The sequence below is a fragment of the Rhipicephalus sanguineus genome, chromosome 1 (assembly GCF_013339695.2).
Source record: "Rhipicephalus sanguineus isolate Rsan-2018 chromosome 1, BIME_Rsan_1.4, whole genome shotgun sequence".
NCBI lineage: Eukaryota > Metazoa > Arthropoda > Arachnida > Ixodida > Ixodidae > Rhipicephalus > Rhipicephalus sanguineus.
The window spans coordinates 93,985,610-93,990,348 of record NC_051176.1 but is presented as its reverse complement, the minus strand read 5'-3'; the positions used below and the strand labels follow the sequence as shown (position 1 = coordinate 93,990,348).

The following is a 4,739-nucleotide window of genomic DNA, read 5'->3' as shown; positions in this document are numbered from 1 at the left end:
AAATGCGGCCACCGCGGCCGGGATTCGATCCCGCGATCTGCGGGTCAGCAGTCGAGCACCTTGACCGCTAGACCACCGCGGTGTGTATAGTGAAAAGGAAACAGCGCGACTTTCTCTGATGCTGACAATACTAAACGTAGCGACACCGACAAGCGCTGACTTTGAACCACGCTTCGGAATGAAATTTTACTGCACACGAAAGGTATACATGTTGCGGCAAAAAATATCAAAGGAAACATTAATGCGTGACATAACTTCCTGGCATGATTACACGTGCTCCTAGAAAAAGGACAATTCTTTTCTGACAGATAGCTTACTGATACATTGTCAGCCTTGATGCCTTCTTTTTGCGCTCTTTCTATCTTCCCCTGTCCTTCTAATCCAGTCCTTTTCGTTTATACCTTTTTTTTTTACCAGGGGCGGCGTTAAAAGCGACCTAAGAACACGCACGTGCGCATGCGCGGATCCCGGTTGCCCCCCTTTTCCCCCGTGGTGAACACTCAACGCGAGTGTACGGCGTGTGAAACTTGAAACCTCGTACTTTGGAACGTAATGAGGCCTTAAGAAATTGGGCAGTTCATTTATCGCAATACTGCACCAGCAACGACAATATGAGGGACTCGTGTCCTTTCAAGCGGCGCCGTGGCTCCTTTATACCTTCTGTCTAGGAAAGTGGAGATCGTGAGTTCGAATCTCGCCTGTGCCTGTTCAAGGATCCTTTAATTTTTTTAATGTTTCATAGCGTAAATGCTATTCCGCGTTGACGATCAACGGACATGCAACATTCGTTCTCTAACATCATTAACTCGTTTCTGAATCATGTAGGAGCTATCCCCTGGTGCCAAAGGAATTGTGATTTTAATCCCAGGCATGACAGAGATTGCTTTGGAAATACAAGAAATGCCAGCCAACCAAGAAGTCGGGCATATAATGAACGAAGGGGGCTGGACAATGGCAAGTGACAATTACGAACGCAAAGCTTTCTGAATTCGTCCTCAGAGCTCCCCTTTGGATACTCGGAGTGCCGATTAATTTTTAACCGATGCGCGCAGTTGAAATGATACAGATACACATTTTGGAAACGCCGGGGTCAAGAGAATAAAATATCGATTGTATATACGTATGTGAAGAAATAACCGTTGACGGAAAAACCAAAGCTTCTCGTTCTTTTCTCTGCTACCTCTGAGATCAAGAAATTTATGTGAACGCGTGTCTATTATTGATATTTCGGCAAGGATACGGTAATGTTCTTTTTTTTTTTGTTCCTTGCGAGAAAGCTTATTGCCCCATAATGAGACGGCTGGAACGAACCTAGGAAAAGAGTGACGAAGGCGTGAAAATCCCGTTTGAAGCGATGGAACGAACCGGTAGAGCATAGCGTAAGAATCCTCGATTACTCTTGGTACAAAACGGGACCGAAATGTGCGCTGCCTTTCAAGGCTGGCCGCCGCAGGGGAGGCTGAAAGCGTGCGAGCTGCAACGTAGTTGCTAAATATCAAACGCGATAGATGCGTGCAAGGTTTCTATGTAGTGGCAGTGGCGCCGTGGCTTAGTTGGTTAAAGCGCCTGTCTAGTAAACAGGAGATCGTGAGTTCGAATCTCGCCGGTGCCTATGTTCCAATTTTTTTAAAATTAATATTTATTTCGCGGTTCTTACGCTACTATTTCACGATCCGAAGAACAGCAAACGGTAAAGGTTCGATGAGCTTCGACCCTTCTTTTTTCGCGTTCGTTTCAGTGGCCTTCTCGCCTTTTTATGCTTGATTTATTTCGTTTTTACTGCTACAGCTGTCAAGCGCTCGATCTTGTGTTTGACATGTGTCCTCGTGTCCCTCTATGCATCCCATTCGGTTGACGACGAACGATGTCGTCATCGACGACTCGACTGCAACGATTTTTGTTGTCGTCAGCGTACCTCGTAGAGAGCATAAATCGCAGAGACCATAAATCGATCTGCAAATGATTCTTGAGACTTGCTTTACCGGCTCACTGCGTTTATACAAAATCGTCAAAGCCGTTTCGGGGTCCATTCAAAGCCGGACAGGTCATGCACTGCGCCGTGGACCTAAAATTGCGACAACGTATGTGCGACGACATATTGTATCGAGTATAGACTATGTCAAGGGGCTTACATATTTGATAAGTCTAATTGTACACATCAAATATACATGCTCGTCACGCACCGTGTGTTAGTTGAACCGCCTTGAAACGCGATGTGCACATTATTACACTGTTCCTGAGTTGACAAATAGCGCTCATTGTAAACAACACGAAACTTTCCTTGGCGTGATTGTCTTTTAATTCTCATTAATATCGTAGCGAAACTTATAAACCGCATATGACGTAGCGCATTCTTAGAAGTCAACCTTTCGGTACAGTAAACAAAAAACATGGCTGATCCCCCTTTCATAGGAATCGGTATAACACGAAAGTGAAACGTGTCTTCACTGGGGTAGTTGAGCGTTTTTGTGCATTGTTTCGCCACAAGGGCGAAGAAATGAATGCTATAGCAACAAATTCTAATGTCAGGCGAAGAACGGCAAGCAGCTCGAAACTTGCAGCGCGCTCTAAAACAGAAAGGACGCATGAAAAGAACATATACAGGACGAGCGCGAACTAACAGCTGTCACAATTGTTACTTCTTTGTGTGTGAGCAGCGCGCTAATTTCGGAAACGCGGCCGCTGCAGCGAGCGAAGTGACCTTTGTGCTCTCTGTAACGTCAACGGAAACTTGCGGTGAGAGCAAAAGACGTACAAACCGCCCCCATCATGAGATAAGCGCTCGCGCACGAGAGACAGCCCCTGTAGAGGCGCGTTCGCATCGCAACGCGCGGGGCGACGGCCTTCAAAACGCTTGGCTCAAAGCCATAAAATACAGCATAGAAGTACTCGCTGGCTGCTTCGCACGAAACCTATTCCCACAACGCGTGGGATCGGCCGACTTTTTTCTTCTAGTTTTTTTCTTTGCCATCTGTTAGTGTATGTTTACAACGTCATATCCGTGACGGAAATACGTCACTGGAGCCGTAGGGGTCCCCAGCATAAAACACTTTCTTGTTAAAAAACAACAACAACAACAAAACACAAACAAAAACCAAATAAATAAATAAAAATCAATGATATTCGGCCAGTCACAATCCGCAATCACTTTTGAATCTAAAGCTACGATGATGCGACACCAGTGCTGTAGTTTGAATACTGGGACGTCCCAGTTAATTCCCGTTGAGACGTACTATCGCGCTCAGTATGAGCTACATCACGCGAGCGCGTGGCCGAGCGCTCTGCAAAATTGTACAGTGGCCCCGAGCATGGAATATTTTCGAGTTATTGGGAGAGAGTTTGGCTGTCCCTGCGAGCGCGCATCGCCTACACTTGCTTTCACCCTTGCCCTCGTTTTGCCCTGCGGTGATATCAGCTTCGAAAATGACAACTTCGAGGCTGAGAGCAAGCAAGTGGGGGCGATGCGCGCTCACACGAGCAGCCAGACTCTCTCCCAATAACTCGAAAGTATGCCATAATCGGCGCCACTGAACAACCTGGCAGAGCGCTCGGCCACGCGCTCGCGTGATGTAGCTCATACTGAGCGCGATAGTACGTGCGCTGTACTTATGTATTCCACAGCTGGGAGGAGACGCTATTGAAGGATGTTGTACCAAAAAAAAAAAATGGGATCAAGAGATTTCGATAGATAACATTTATTTGTACAATTAATAATTATAGTTATGAATGAAATCTGAAAGCAATGAATAACACTAAGACATGAAGCCACATCGGTAGAAAATTGTTCCCCCTCGCTAAGAACACAAAGCGAGGACGAAACTGGGCGTAGTAGCCTCCGATGCGCATGGACCTGACCACACGGCAGTCATCACGGCAACCGGCGCAAGTCTCCTATAAACACGTGCACAGCACAATTGTCTGGACACTCGCCTTCGTGCCTCTGCAGCAGCAGCTGCTACTAGCGGTGGTGTTGCTCACGCTGCTGCCATAATCGTTCTGGAAGGTTGATGGTAGAAGCTTTCACAAGTTTTGCAGCAGGCGGCTTCGGGCTGGGTCTTAGCAGTCACACGAAGGTGGCGGTGTCGGGAAGTTTGAAGCCCAAGGTGACCTGGTGCGCAGTACTTGAGTAACGGCGTGGGCAAGCTCCATTGCAAGAATGACCTGTGCCCTTGGTTGGGTGACAGGTGGCTGCTCGGATGTTGCGTCAGCAGACTGGCGTTGGAGTACGGCCGCTGATCCTACGCATTCTGTCTGGGATGACGAAAACACTTGCGATGGTAGCGCTGGAGTCTCCATCACAGCTGTGAATGAACCACGGTGGCATAAGCAATCCGGGAGTGACTGAAAGGACCAGCATGGCATAGAACAGCATGACCTCAAGCCAATACGTCTGGGTAGATGGCTGCTCGAGAGGTGGCCGTGGCCGTTTTTCCAAATCCGGCCAGAAAGGGCACACGAATTGTCGTCGTCCAATTTAGAAGCCGTATACTCTCACGAGGTCTCATGGCGAAAAGAATGGAACGTGGCATTCGGATAACGACAATGATGATGCTCGCTCAGAAAAAGAGCACGCAACCACATTGGGGCGTAGGACAGGAATCGGGTAGCTCATAGGTTGAAAAGTTATTTGTAATAGTACTTGAATTCTCAGAAGGCCATACAGAAGTAATTACGAGTGTTGTGTTATAATCATGTGGAGCCTTACATGACGTAACGGCAGTAGACAGCTGCTTTTTCTT

General features: G+C 47.3%; 1 non-coding gene across 1 annotated transcript; it reads left to right on the top strand.

The window, feature by feature from the left end:
• The first annotated feature begins 1,538 nt into the window (after positions 1–1,538).
• Trnat-agu (transfer RNA threonine (anticodon AGU)) lies at positions 1,539–1,612 on the top strand. The gene has a single exon. It is a non-coding gene; the product is annotated as a tRNA-Thr (tRNA).
• The last annotated feature ends 3,127 nt before the right edge of the window (positions 1,613–4,739 follow it).